We start from the raw sequence: 14,287 nt of genomic DNA on the forward strand, positions 1-14,287 counted from the left end.
TGGCCTCCAAATTGTTAATGTAAAGACTAAACAAATAGATTATTTATTTATTTATTTTGTCATTTGTAAAGCGCTCTGCAACCCTACGGGCATCCTGGCGCTGGGTACATAGACTGAAAAGTACTGTGCAGCAGAAAGGGGACAAGGACTCGGGATCTAAAGGTTTAAGTTTTTCGGGAAGAGCCATGTTTTCACCTTTTTTCGAAAGGGCATTAGTTCACTTGGTTTTCTGATGTCAAAGGGTAGGCTGTTCCATAATTGAGCTGCCGCTTTACTAAAGGCTCTACCACAGAGGGTGGTTTTCTTAATCCTGGGTACATTAACGAAATTTAAGGAGGAGGAATGAAGAGACCGGGTAGGTTCGTACCATTTAAGTTTGTTTTGAAGTGGTAGGGGACCTAGCCCATGGACTGCTCTAAAGACAATGCATAGGGATTTAAAACGGATCCTCTGGTGTATGGGCAGCCAATGTAGGTCAGCCAGGGCAAGGGTGGTAGAGGATCTTCGCTCTCGAGACAGTGCCAGTTTTGCTGCCTGGATACTTTGAAGCCTGGAGATGAGGTATAAAGGAGATTCCAGTAGGAGAGCATTACAGTAATCCAGGCGGATGAGGATGGTACTTTTGACTATAGTGGCTCTAACCTGTAGAGGTAGGAGGGGCAGCAGCTTGCGGAGTCCTCGCATAAGAGCGAGGCAGCTACTAACCTGCTTGTTGACATTGGTCTCAAGGCTCAGCCTGTTATTAAATGTGACTCCAAGATTCCTTACTGAGATCGCTGGGGCTGGAAGGTTCCCCAGCTCAGGAGGCCAGAAATCTGTGGGTAGACCCTTGGGTATTCCTCCTGTCCTGCAGTGTAGTATTTCCGTTTTGTCACTGTTGAATTGCAGTGAATTCTGATTGAGCCAGAGTGTCATTTCCAGCATACAGGCATGAAAGGATGGCAAGCACACAACCCTGCCTGATGCCTTGGCCTATTTTTAAGGGGATGGTGTGCTTTCCATTAGGTCCATATTTAAGGCATCCCGCCTTGCCCGCATGGAGTCTAGATAGTATATGCACTATCCTCTTATCAGTGTCCATATTCAACATCTTAGACTAGAGTCTACCCCTGGCTCCTTAGTTGAAGGCAGAACGGAGGTCCATAAACGGCAGGTATAGGCACCCTTCTTTGGTCTGAACATACTTATCAAAAAATGTAAGTCGAGACACTGATCAATGGTCCCTAGACATCGACTGAACCCACATTATACTGTGTTAAAATGCCCTTCTCCTGCGCTCAGATCTCAAGGTGGTCCAGCAGGATCCTACCCATCATCTTGGCCGTGGAATCAATGAGTGACATTGGGCGGTCACAACAGGTGTCTCCTGTGTCCCCATTTTTGAAAATAGGAACTCTAATGGCCTTGGACCAGTATTTGGGGAGGCCACTGCTGATAGCACTGTTTAAGACATTAACTAGAAGTGGTGCCCATTGGTCCATGTTGTTTTTTAAAGAGGCCGACAGGGACCCGGTCCAGGACTGGAGCTTAGTTGCTAGGGCAGCCCCTCCCAGCCGAGGGAACATCTTCCAAGGTGATCTGCTGATGATCACTGACCCCAAGAATAATAAAGGGATCCGCTGCTCTATGAAATACAGTGGTTGGAGGTTTTGGTGCGAACACTTTTGTAAAGTGTGACACCCATACAGAAGGTTGAATGATGACATGGGTGATGGTGTTGTGGCCTTCAGTGAAGTAAGTTGAGTTCACACCTTATAGAACAAGGAAACTTAATTCATTGCACTGGCTCTTTCAAGTTGTTCCCAAGCATTCCTTCTAATATCTTCCTTCCTTGCTCTGGTTTCTTCTTTATAATGATATATTTAATATTGTACCTCCCCGGAATTCCTAAAAGTCTTCTTCGGGGCAATTTCCAGACAGCTAAGTGCTTGTGAGCAAGTTTTATCAAACCACTTCTTTTGTCTAGGCACCTGGTGGCTGTTAGCAACTCTGAAGTACACTGGCAGATGTCCGCGTACGCCTCCAGAATGTCTGATGGTTTGGTCACACTGTCTAGACAAGCCATAAAATGCCAGTCATTATCATGGACCAGGTGACCTACCACTGCCACAGTATCTATGTCTGCCCATTTGTGACGTAACCCCTTGTTTTTCATGTAACTAGGGAGAGGATAAGTGGGAACATCCTGTGTTTTATTTTGTCCCAGTGATAAGTGTAGAATTCAAGGATTGTGATCACTTAAGCCACTAGGAGGAATGGAGAAATGAGATAGCTTCCATCGCAGATCTTCTGACACAGGAATAAAATCAATTAAATTTCCCTTCCCCCTTCCGATAATAGATACCTGCTAGCTGGCTCCTCCATCCAGTCAACAGTGAGTTTAAGGCAGTGGCTCACCATTGATATGTTTAGCACTTTACCGCATATATTATGGCTGAAGTACGAATATATTCGTAATATCTTTGTCCTACAAACCACATTGATGGCAATCTGCAGAGATGGTGGTTACAATCACCATCCCATAAAGGAGTAATCCTCACAGATCCTACTTATGACACCCCCATGGGCGGACTCAAGGGAGTTAAAATTATTATGATAAAAATATATCAAGATTAAAACAAGATGTTGGGAAACATAGAGACAATTATCTGGAAGTGGGGGGGGGGGTTGTGTAGGACTTGACTATTTTGCACGAAAATCCAACATTGATTAAGGTCAGGAGCACACCACTATTATGACAATGTGTGGAAGGCAGAGGAGGCCTTGTTACTGAATAGTAGCCATTAATGTGCACATTCTTACATGGCCATGTCTCCTGCAAACACAGAATATGATAATCCTATATCATTTTGAGCCAATCAGGATCTGCCAGTTTGCCTAAAATACCAGCTAAGTTCCAGAAAAGGAATTTAGTGTTCTGTAAAGTTGGGTTGGAGCATATAGAAATAAAGGAATTAATGGCAGAGGCAGACACAGAATTGGACAATTGCCCAGCTTCATTAGGCAGAATAGGGTTTACAGGTATTAGAACATTTGGTAGGGTTATAGATGACATGGTATGTCTGGGGGAGTGAGTGTTAATGTCAAGACCATGTTTGACAGCCGCTAAGTCCACAGGGCATCGTACCACTCTCTGTAGATCATTATATTTAGTGTCCAATATCAGTAGGGGGCTGATTTTACGAATTTCCCATAAATACCTAAATGGGTCACACTTGGTGCCACTTGAGTTTGTGCCCCTCCTTTTTACACCAGAGTCCCAAAGATCCAGCATAGGTTGGTTGATATGGAGCAGGCTTGATTTTGTTTCACACAGACAATCATGTCTCCCCATTCAATCAATATCTGCTAAGGCCGAAAAACGGTTATTTCTTGTGATACAAAATGGTAAAACCTAGGACAATGATGGTAGCGATCGAAAGGGTAGGATCGTTTGATCAATCATAGGTGGCAGGGTGTTGTATGGCCTATAAAAATAGCCCAGGGGGACCACAGATATTGTGTTCTTGGGATAGGCAAGTCTTGACATGCCATGCAGTAAAAGACCAGTCAAATGGGTATCCCAAAGATTAACAACGATACAGTCTCCTTGCTCTCTCTTGGTACGATTTCCAATCCACGAAACTCTCTGCAACATGAATATACGATTGGACATAGTATTACTATTGCATCTCCCCCGCAATGAACACAGCCAATGAGTTACTTTGTTCTTCAGCTCCAAAAAGTCCTCATTCTGTCCAAGCAGCAAGACTGGGACATTTTTTAATATAATCACTAGAGAGGCTGCTTCAGGAGGGAGCTGTCAAACTACAGATTGACTGACCACATGTGGGCCTTGGGCTGGTTTGTCCACAGTGTCATCTAGCACAAAGTGGCCCACTTGATGCCCTAGCCGCAGAATCTCCAGGTGCCATTGGGGTGGTAACCAATAGTGGAGGCTGAGTCATCATGATGTTATCAGTTACTTGTGCATGTAACGGCCAGTCATATCCTGGAGCGAGAGCTGCTGGCTGCATGATTCACTGTGTCATCAGCTGGTTGCTGAGTGGGCCCGGCTGTTCATTTCTCATACTCCCAGTGTCTCAGCTAGCCTGGAGACCTGTCCTCATACCTCTTTTAGTGCTCCTTCAATGACCTTGAGTGCTAAAACGAGTGGGCTAACTAAAATTTTAAGCGTGCCCTGCAAAAGTTTTAAATCATAGGGAGCAGAGTCTGTGAGTTTTACGCCCCCCCCCCCCCCTTGAGGTATCCGGGAGGGACTCTATCTCCCCCAGCTTTTTGTGAGTCGCTCTTGAATGGGCCATTTGAGCCTGCTTTGGTTTGGCGTTAGGTGGAGGCTGCGGCATTCCTCGATCTGATCTTTGTCTGGCTTGTGTTGCCCTTCAACTTCTTAGATATGCGAGAAGCAGTTTCTGTCTCGTTTGATGGATTTGATATTTGGGCAATGTTCAGGTCGTCCTTAAACAAGCATTTGCAATGCAATAGGTCTTGCATTAGGAAAGCTTGAGGTATTGGTATTGTAAATAACACATTTTTTATTTATGTGTTGGTTTTGAAAATAGCTAAATTAATATCTTTGTCATTTACAATGCCAATAGTTTTAATTTTCACAAACGTGACACCTATAGCATTTGTAATGCAATATATGTTGTATTTACATGACTTAGATGTATTAATATTACAAATAACAATGGCTTTTATTTTTTTTAATAATTAATACTTAAATAAAAGTTATTGTAATTTATAATGGCAATAGCTTTAACTTTTGTAAATAACTTTTGGGAAGATTATGTTCAGTGTATTTATTGTGATGAAAATCCAAGAACAGAAGTGAAATATTAACATCTTTTTGTGACATTTGTAATAAATCGTGAAACATTGAGAGAACATATTAGAACCTGTTGTTGTTGAATGGTTGCACAGAGTGATGCTGTGGCGTTCAGAGGTGCTGAGTGATGCTGTGGCCTTCAGTGGTGCTGAGTGATGCTGTGGCCTTCAGTGGTGCTGAGTGATGCTGTGGCATTCAGTGGTGCTGAGTGATGCTATGGCATTCAGTGGTGCTGTGGTGTTGAGTGGTGCTGAGTGATGCCGTGCCGTTGAGTGATGCTGTGGCATTGAGTGATGCTGTGGCGTTGAGTAATGCTGTGACGTTGAGTGATGCTGTGGCGTTGAGGGATGCTGTGCGCTGAGTGGTGCTGTGGCATTGAGTGGTGCTGTGGCGTTGTGGGGTGCTGTGGCATTCAGTGGCGCTGAGTGATTCTGTGGCGCTGAGTGATTCTGTGATCTGAGTGATGCTGTGGCGTTGAGTGGTGCTGTGGCGTTTAGTGGTGCTGTGGTGTTGTATGGTGCTGGGTGTTGAGTGGTGCTGAGTGATTCTGTAGCGCTGAGTGATTCTGTGGCGCTTAGTGATGCTGTGGCGTTGAGTGGTGCTGTGGCGTTGAGTGGTGCTGTGGTGTTGAGTGGTTCTGTGGCGTTGAGTGGTTCTGTGGCTTTGAGTGGTGCTGTGGTGTTGTGGGGTGCTGTGGCATTCAGTGGTGCTGAGTGATTCTGTAGCGCTGAGTGGTGCTGTGGCGCTGAGTGATGCTGTGGCATTGAGTGGTGCTGTGGCGTTGAGTGGTGCTGTGGTGTTGTATGGTGCTGGGTGTTGAGTGGTGCTGTGGTGTTGAGTGGTTCTGTGGCGTTGAGTGGTGCTGTGGCGTTGAGTGGTGCTGAGTGATGCTGTGGCGTTGAGTGATGCTGTGGCGTTGAGTGATGCTGTGGCGTTGAGTGATGCTGTGGCGTTGAGTGATGCTGTGGCGTTGAGTAATGCTGTGGCGTTGAGTGATGCTGTGGCGTTGAGGGATGCTGTGGCGTTGAGGGATGCTGTGCGCTGAGTGGTGCTGTGGCGTTGAGTGGTGCTGTGGCGTTGAGTGGTGCTGTGGCGTTGAGTGGTGCTGAGTGATGCTGTGGCATTGAGTGACGCTGTGGCATTGAGTAATGCTGTGGCGTTGAGTGATGCTGTGGCGTTGAGTGATGCTGTGGCGTTGAGGGATGCTGTGCGCTGAGTGGTGCTGTGTCGTTGAGTGGTGTTAAGGCATTGACTGGTGCTGTGGCGTTGAGTGGTGCTGTGACGTTGAGTGGTGCTGTGGTGTTGAGTGGTGCTGTGGTGTTGAGTGGTTCTGTGGCGCTGAGTGGTGCTGAGTGATGCTGTGGCGTTGAGTGATGCTGTGGCATTGAGTGATGCTGTGGCATTGAGTAATGCTGTGGTATTGATTAATGCTGTGGCATTGATTAATGCTGTGGCATTGAGTAATTCTGTGGCATTGAGTGGTGCTTTGGCATTGAGTGGTGCTGTGGCATTCAGTGGTGCTGTGGCGTTGAGTGATGCCGTGGCATTGAGTGATGCTGTGGCATTGAAGGATGCTGTGGCGTTGAGGGATGCTGTGGCGTTGAGGGATGCTATCCGCTGAGTGAATCTGTGGCGTTGAGTGGTGCTGTGGTATTGAGTGGTTTTGTGGGGTGCTGTGGCATTCAGTGGTGCTGAGTGATTCTGTGGCGCTGAGTGATTCTGTGGCGCTGAGTGATGCTGTGGCGTTGACTGGTGCTGTGGTGTTGAGTGGTGCTGTGGTGTTGAGTGGTGCTGTGGTGTTGAGTGGTGCTGTGGTGTTGAGTGGTGCTGTGGAGTTGAGTGGTTCTGTGGCGTTGAGTGGTGCTGTGGCGTTGAGTGGTGCTGTGGCGTTGAGTGGTGCTGTGGCGTTGAGTGGTGCTGAGGCGTTGAGTGATGCTGTGGCATTGAGTGATGCTTTGGCATTGAGTAATGCTGTGGCATTGAGTAATGCTGTGGCATTGAGGGATGTTGTGCGCTGAGTGGTGCTGTGGTGTTGAGTGGTGCTGTGGTGTTGAGTGGTTCTATGGCGTTGAGTGGTTCTGTGGCGTCGAGTGGTGCTGTGGCATTGAGTGGTGCTGTGGCATTGAGTGGCGCTGAGTGATTCTGTGGCGCTGAGTAATGCTGTTACGTTGAGTGATGCTGTCGCGTTGAGTGATGCTGTGGCATTGAGTGATGCTGTGGCGTTGAGGGGTTGTGTTGGAGGGTGGAGTAGGAGGGTGGAGTTGGAGGGATGATTTTGAGGGTGGAGTTTGAGTTGGAGGGTGGAGTTGGAGGGTGTAGGGTGGATTTGGAGGGTGGATTTGGATGTAGGATTTTGATTTGGATGGTGTAGTTGGATGGTGTAGTTGGATGGTGTAGTTGGAGGGTGGAGTTGGAGGGTGGAGATGGAGGGTGGAGTTGGAGGGTGGAGTTGGAGGGTGGAGTTGGAGGGTGGAGTTGGAGGGTGGTGTTGGAGGGTGGATTTGGAGGTTAGAGTTGGATGGTGCAGTTGGATTTTGAGTGTGGAGTTGGAGTCCGTAGTTGTAGTTTGCGGTGGATTTGGAGGGTGCATTTGGAGGCTGGAGTTATAGTTGGAGGGTGGATTTGTAGGGTGGATTTGGATGTTGGAGTTGGAGGGTGGAGTTGGATGTTGTTTTTGGAGGGTGGCTTTGTAGTTGGAGGAAGGAGTTGGAGTGTGGATTTGGAGTGTCGAGTTGGAGGATGTAGTTGGATGGTGGAGTTAGAGGGTGTAGTCGGAGGGTGTATTTGGAGGGTGTAGCAGTGCTTGGATGGTGGATTTGGATGGTGGATTTTGAGGGTGGAGTTGGAGGGTAGAGTGGTGGGCGGGTAGAGTGGTGGTGCTAGAGTGTGGGCGCTAGAGTGTGGGCGCTAGAGTGGTGGATAGGGTGGTGGTGGATAGCGTGGTGGCGCATAGAGTGGTAGAGTGTTGATGGAGAGAGTGGTAGAGTGGTGGCGGTAGAAGGCTGTACTGTGTGTGTGAGAGAGAGAGAGTGTGTTTGTGTGTGAGAGAGAGTGTGTGTGTGTGTGTGTGAGTGAGTGTGTGTGTGTGTGTGTGAGAGAGAGTGTGTGTATGAGAGAGAGTGTGTGTATGAGAGAGAGTGTGTGTGTGTGAGAGAGAGAGAGAGTGTGTGTGAGAGAGAGAGAGAGTGAGAGAGTGTGTGTGTGAGAGAGAGAGTGTGTGTGAGAGAGAGAGAGAGAGAGAGAGAGAGAGAGAGAGTGTGTGTGAGAGAGAGAGTGGCCCGTGAGATTAGATGTAGTCACCCTCTAAGGAAGCAGCATTTCCAGTGTAGGGGCCTGAGGCGGGGGGCTCCCAGCTGACCCCTCAACTGAGTCCCCGTGCCTTCAAGGCAAGGTCATTTATGTTAAAGAGTCCACTGCTAAGCATGTGAGGGCGTTTCACCCCATACTTAAAATCTTAACCAGTATTGGCAAAGCCTACAGGTCTGGTTTGGATTTGTTATAACCCACAAATAAGTCTGACCTGAAATTTTGGTGACCCATTCACTTTGCCAACGCTTTTTCGCAGAAGCATGGCAGCAGGATAAGTAGGGCCCAGTTGACACAGTGCCCAGTTTAGCTATAGGGAAGACCTGGTTGCAGGTGGCACTCATTTTATGGGACGTGCCAGCCTGTCCCGGGAGAGGGGAGAAGGGCAAGTCCAGGGCACATTCAAGTGGGAAAGGCGCTGGATTCCGGGAATATGCCTGGTCCGGCAAGAAACGAGCGTGGAAGATAAATGTAGAGGGCGTTTGAGGAAAACGGAGGAGCAAACGCGGTGTGGAGAAAAAGAGGAGCACGAGGGGTGGGACTGGGGTAGTTAGGGAAAGTTAGAGGGGGTGCGCTGAGAAGTAATGAGGGAAAAAAGTTGGGTGGAGGGACCAGTAAACACAGTGACCAGTGTAGCTATAGGGAAGAGCTGGTTGCAGGTGGCATTTATCTTCTGGGACGTGCCATCCTGTCCCGGAAGAGGGGAGAAGAGCAAAGCGGGGCAGGTCCAGGGCACATTCAAGTGGGAAAGGCGCTGGATTCTGGGAATATGCCTAGTCCGGTAAGAAACAAGCGTGGAAGAGAAATGTAGAGGGCGTTTGAGGAAAACGGAGGAGCAAACGCGGTGTGGAGAAAAGGAGGAGCAACTACAGCATGGAGAAAATCAGGAGCAAACGAGGCATGTGGAAAAAGAGGAGCAATCACGGCGCGGAGAAAAAGAGGAGCATGAGGGGTGGGACTGGGGCATTCATGGAAGCTTAGCGGGGGCGCACTGAGAAGCAATGAGGGAAGGAAGTTGCGTGGAAGTGGGCCGTAGAACAACGGGAGAGAAGGGAGCATTAGAAGAATGTCAAAGAGGGAGGTGTGAAACTGGGGAGAAGAAAGATTGGGTGAAAAGAGACGAAGATAAAGTAGTGGGAAAGGCGCTGGATTCTGGGAATATGCCTAGTCCGGTACGAAACAAGCGTGGAGAGAAATGTACAGGGCGTTTGAGGAAAACGGAGGAGCAAACGCGGTGTGGAGAAAAGGAGGAGCAACTACAGCATGGAGAAAAAGGGGAGCAAACGTGGCATGTGGAAAAAGAGGAGCAAACGAGGCATGTGGAAAAAGAGGAGCAAACACGGCGCGAGGGAGGTGTGAAACTGGGGAGAAGAAAGATTGGGTGAAAAGAGACGAAGAGAAAGTAGAATCGTGCAAGAAGAGAAACACCAAAAGTGAAGTGAAAAGAGAAGAGAAGAGAAAAAATAAAATATAGTGCTCGTGGTCCGGAAAGTGAAAGTGGACCGTGCGTGTAAGCTGACTGCGCATGTAACTTAAATAACAAGAGGTCGGGAACACCCGAAACATAAACAGAGAAACAATATGAATCCTCAATGCGAGGTGAGACTACAGTAATCCTAGAAAGAGGATAGTAAGTGGAGAAACAAACAGAGTGCGAGAATAAAGAGAACAAGCTGCTTTTGAAGGACAGGCAGCGCTGGGATGAGGGCTGATTCTGCGGAGCGCGTGAAGTGGCTGGTGTGAAATGTCATGCCTCTCGAATTACAAGCTCTGGCATTGCGCAGAGGGGGAAGGGGGAGAGCATTCCTTTGAAGTTTGAAGCTCTCGGCTTTGCTGTGGCGGGTCTGATGCTATGATGCGAGGCAGAAACAAATGGTGGTTTGTGACATGGCTGGTGTGGCGGGGGGGGGGCGTGGATGCTTCTGATGCCTGGCTCGGGGAGCAAATGGCAAGCGCGTGCACGGGCATATGCACTGTACGTAATCCGCCTGCCAAAGCCCCTTGGTCAGCTTTCGTGATCCAACTCTATATGGCTCGAGCTGCAATGCTCGAGACATATCCTTCCTGGACAAAAAGTAATTATCTTGCCAAGAAATCAGCAATCGAAGAACTAAATTAACATCCCAGATACCCGAATAACGAGGCTCTGGGGGCCGAGAAAGCCGAATACCCTTCAAAAGCTTACAAACCCATGGATGCTCACCAACTGGGGCACCATCGACCAGAGAATGACCAGCAGAAATGGCCGACCTGAAAGAATTAATGGTGCAATAAGCTAATATCTGATAAAAAAGTTCCGCCAGGAAGTTTACAACTTCTGCAATGCTGGCGCCCACGGGATCCAGCTGTTTCGCCACACACCAACGAACCCATCTTCTCCAGGCGGATCTGTATCGCTTGGTAGTACCCGGGGCCCAGGCCTGTTGGATAAGGAATTCAGCTTCTCTCGAAAGCGAGACGTCAGACCATCGTCTCCTGAAATCCTCCAGGCCATAAGATGTAGATAGCCTTGGAGAATCAGGAGATGAGGGTGACCCAGGGGATCCGACAGAATTCAGTGGAAAGAAGGCAACCGCAGAGGAGTGTCCGAAGACAACTCCAGAAGAGACGGAAACAAAATCTGAACCCGCCAAATCGGGGTGATCAAGATCAGAGAGGCTCTCTGCCGACGTCGTGAAGGAGCGAATGGCAAAGGACCCTGCCAGAAGCTCCAGGCAATTGATATGGAGAAGAAGTTCCTCCTCCGTCCATCTGCCTCCCACAGATAGAGTTCCGCACCTGGCTCCCCAGCCCGGGCGACTGGCATCCGACTCTATCACCAGATCCCAACAGGATCCGAAAATCGCTCTCCCGTTCCAAGCCTCCATGTGATCTATCCACCAATGCAATTCCGACCTGGCTTCCGAGATCAACTCCAACTAGGTGAGGCCCTTCCGAAGATGTGAGGCCTTCAACCTCTGAAGAGCCCTGTAATGTGGAGGCCCAGGAAAAATGGCTTGTATCGAAGACAATAACAATCCTACAATCCTGGCCAATTGCCGTAAGGAGATCCTGTCTTGTCGGAGAACCTTTCGAATCTCCTTTTTGATTTTGGAAATTTTCTGGGATGGAAAATTCAAGGTGGCCTCCTTCGTGTCTATGCAAAATCCCAGAAAAATCATGCTTTGTTGGGGAACAAGATCCGATTTCTGGCCGTTGATGATAAATACCAGGCTCTGTAGAAGGGAAACAGTAATCTGCAAGTGGAGGAGGAGCTGATTCCTGGACTGATCCATCAAAAGGATATCGTCCAGGTAAATAATCAACCGGATTCCCTTCGTGCGGAAATGTTCCACTACCAATCTGAGAAGCTTGGTAAAGCACCAAGGAGACCAAAGGGAAGAGTCTTGAACTCTAATATCTGATCCCTCCACTGGAACTGAAGGAACCTGCAATGTGGAGGAAAGATGGGGACCGACAGATAGGCATCCTTGAGGTCCAACTGAACTAACCAGTCGTTTTGGAGAGGGAGGTCTCTGAGAAGATGGATCCCCTCCATCTTGAAGTGACAGTAAACCAGCCACTCGTTGAAAGACCTGAGGTTGATAACCGGTCTGAAGCCTTTTTCTTTCTTTTCTACCAAGAAAATTTTGCTTAGAAAGCCTCGTGGATGAAGACGCGAAAGAGAGATTGCGCTTTTGGAAAGAAGATCGCAAACTTCCTGATCTATTAGAGACTCTTCTAAGGCTGAAAAACCCAAAGGACGAGGGCGTGAAATTTGAGTTGGGGTCCTGTAGAACTCTATGTGAAAGCCTTGAACCGTTTCCAACACCCAAGTATCTGAAGTGAGAGCCGCCCATTCTATTAAAAACAGGGAAATTCTGCCCCCCAACTGAACAGGAGAGAGAAGATCTAGGCTTACCATTGTATCCTCTGGAATTGACCTGGCCTCCACCGCTGCCTCTGTTCTGTCCTTTGCCGCCACGGGAGGGATAGAAAGTTCCTTGTCGGCTATCATTCCATCCGTTGTTGCATTTGGCATGAGCTCTGTTGGGCCCTTGGTTGTATTGTCGGCTGGAAGAGCGACCCCTGCCTTGTCCAGCCCCACCAAAAACCTTTTTGAGGGAAATCTTTTTCATCGAAGCCTGGGCCTCATCTAATGCAGAAAAAGTGGCGACAAACTTTCCCAATTCTTTAACGAAAGGGTCGCCAAAGAGGGTGCCTTGAGCCACTGGACCCGTCTCCGAAGAAGACAACTCTCCAAGTTTGGGATACATTTTTAAAAGAAGAGATCGGTGACGCTCAGCCGAGAGAGCGCAGTTGGCATTGCCTAAAAGGCACATAGCCCTCTGCGCCCAGCCAGCGACATCATCCGTAGGGAGAGGTTGCCCAGACTCACGTGACCGTTCTGCTAACTCTATAATTTTAGTGAGTGGACCGACAATATCCAGGAGCTTGTCCTGGCAAGCCCTCCAAGACCTATCTATACCCTTTTTTGTATCCTTCATATATTTAGCAAAAAAGGTACATAGCTTAGGGTCAATCTCCGGGGTAGCTGTGACACCATTGGGCAGGGACGGCCTAGGGCACTCCGACCGGAGACGGGATCTCACTTCCTGGTTAAGGGGCTGGCGAATCTTTGCTGCTACATAATCGGCCGTCTTCTTATCAGGGACTCAGTCCGCAGAAGGCAGACAAAAAATGCAAGTGGTATCAAACATGTCAGGAGGAAGAGACTCCCCATCCCCCATTTCCGAGCAGGAAGACTGGGGACGCCACGACCTGCTGGAATCTTGCAAATCATCAGAGGAATCATCATCGTCCTCAAACTCATCACCCTCTCCGCCATCAGGGTCAAATTCTGGGGTGACATAGTCACCAGTATTCCCTGGTAAGTCTTCCTCCCGGTAGGGTGTGCTTCTCAGCGTGTTCGCACACTTATGGAAGACGTCAGCCAACTTACTGAAGCCTTCGAGGTGCCCCGCGTCACGCTTAACAGCCTTACGTAGTAACTAACCACAAGGGCGACCCTAGAACAAGAACCAGGGGTAACAACCAATATATTCCAAACAGTGGTTCTTGAGCAATATAATCAAAAGAGGGAACAAACCCACCCCGAGAATAAGGAAAATTAAAAGGAAAAAAGCCTATGAGTGTCACAATGTCACAAGAAACCTTACATAAATCAGTGCTCAAAAAGCTATTTAATGTAATTAGATGAAAACAAGGGCGCTCAAACAATTACACTCACAATTACTACATTCAAAAAACATAAATATCATCATTGTCTATTGTGTATTGTGTATATTGTGATTTGTTTTTCTCTGCCACTGTCTCTTGATTACAATATAATACAAAATGTCAGCGGGACACCACTTTTCTATGCCCTACCTGCATTTGCATATTAGTGGGCTGTTAGTTGTAGTCTTGTTTTTAATTGCCCCAACTGGACCAACACACCTGCTAACAAAGATATGCAAAAACCTTGTCCAGGAATAGAAAAGTGGTATCCTGGTGATATGAAGCCACCTGGTCACAATCATCTGGTAACCGTACACAGCAAATAGGCATCCAAATGCATTGCATGTATGCAGTAGGCCATAAAACTAACTTGGATACACTAAGTATTATATCATCGAGACATTTTTCATGTCTGATTTACTAATCCTTGCGAAGGGTTCTTGTAAATTCGAATTTTGAAAAGCGCAAATAATAAGTGAATTGGTGGAACGAGTAAAATACCTTTAAGTAATGGAAACTGCCGATTCGGAAATTTAGTACTGAAAGGTTATAAAAATTAACCGGTTGTTTAGCATAGTCCAATCACAGAAAGTGCAGGCCTTACCTGAGAAGTGTTTTATGAACGTGAAACCGGCCAGTCCCACTTATCATCCAATCAGCACTCGAGGCTATGGGTGAGACCACCAAGGCAACCAACGCGCTTCGAAAGTGAAAGTCAGCTCGAGGAAGTCACGGACGGCGAGGGCAAAAGTGACGTAGGAACTAAGTAATAACATAGTGACCAACAACCGAAAGTGAAGCAAGCAAAGCCTGCGGCAGGTAGGAATATATGCACTACTTTCTATTTATTTAAGCTGTTAAGATTCAGTGAATCAGAAATCCATTGTAAATGTTGTCATACGGTCAAAGGAACTCCTCACTCGTTATTTGAAC

The 14,287-nt window shown here is 47.8% G+C and overlaps 1 protein-coding gene across 3 annotated transcripts in view; it reads right to left on the minus strand.

The window, feature by feature from the left end:
* Nucleotides 1-14,079, minus strand: part of SERHL2 (serine hydrolase like 2) — a 105,010-nt gene extending 90,931 nt beyond the window's left edge. The window contains exon 1 of one of the 3 annotated variants that reach the window (XM_078640385.1): nucleotides 13,959-14,079. The gene's annotated coding sequence lies outside the window, so the exon portion shown is untranslated. The other 2 variants (XM_078640395.1, XM_078640392.1) reach the window with 2 other exon arrangements.
* Nucleotides 14,080-14,287: the final 208 nt, after the last annotated feature.

Source organism: Lissotriton helveticus, chromosome 1_1 (assembly GCF_964261635.1).
Source record: "Lissotriton helveticus chromosome 1_1, aLisHel1.1, whole genome shotgun sequence".
NCBI classification, from domain to species: domain Eukaryota; kingdom Metazoa; phylum Chordata; class Amphibia; order Caudata; family Salamandridae; genus Lissotriton; species Lissotriton helveticus.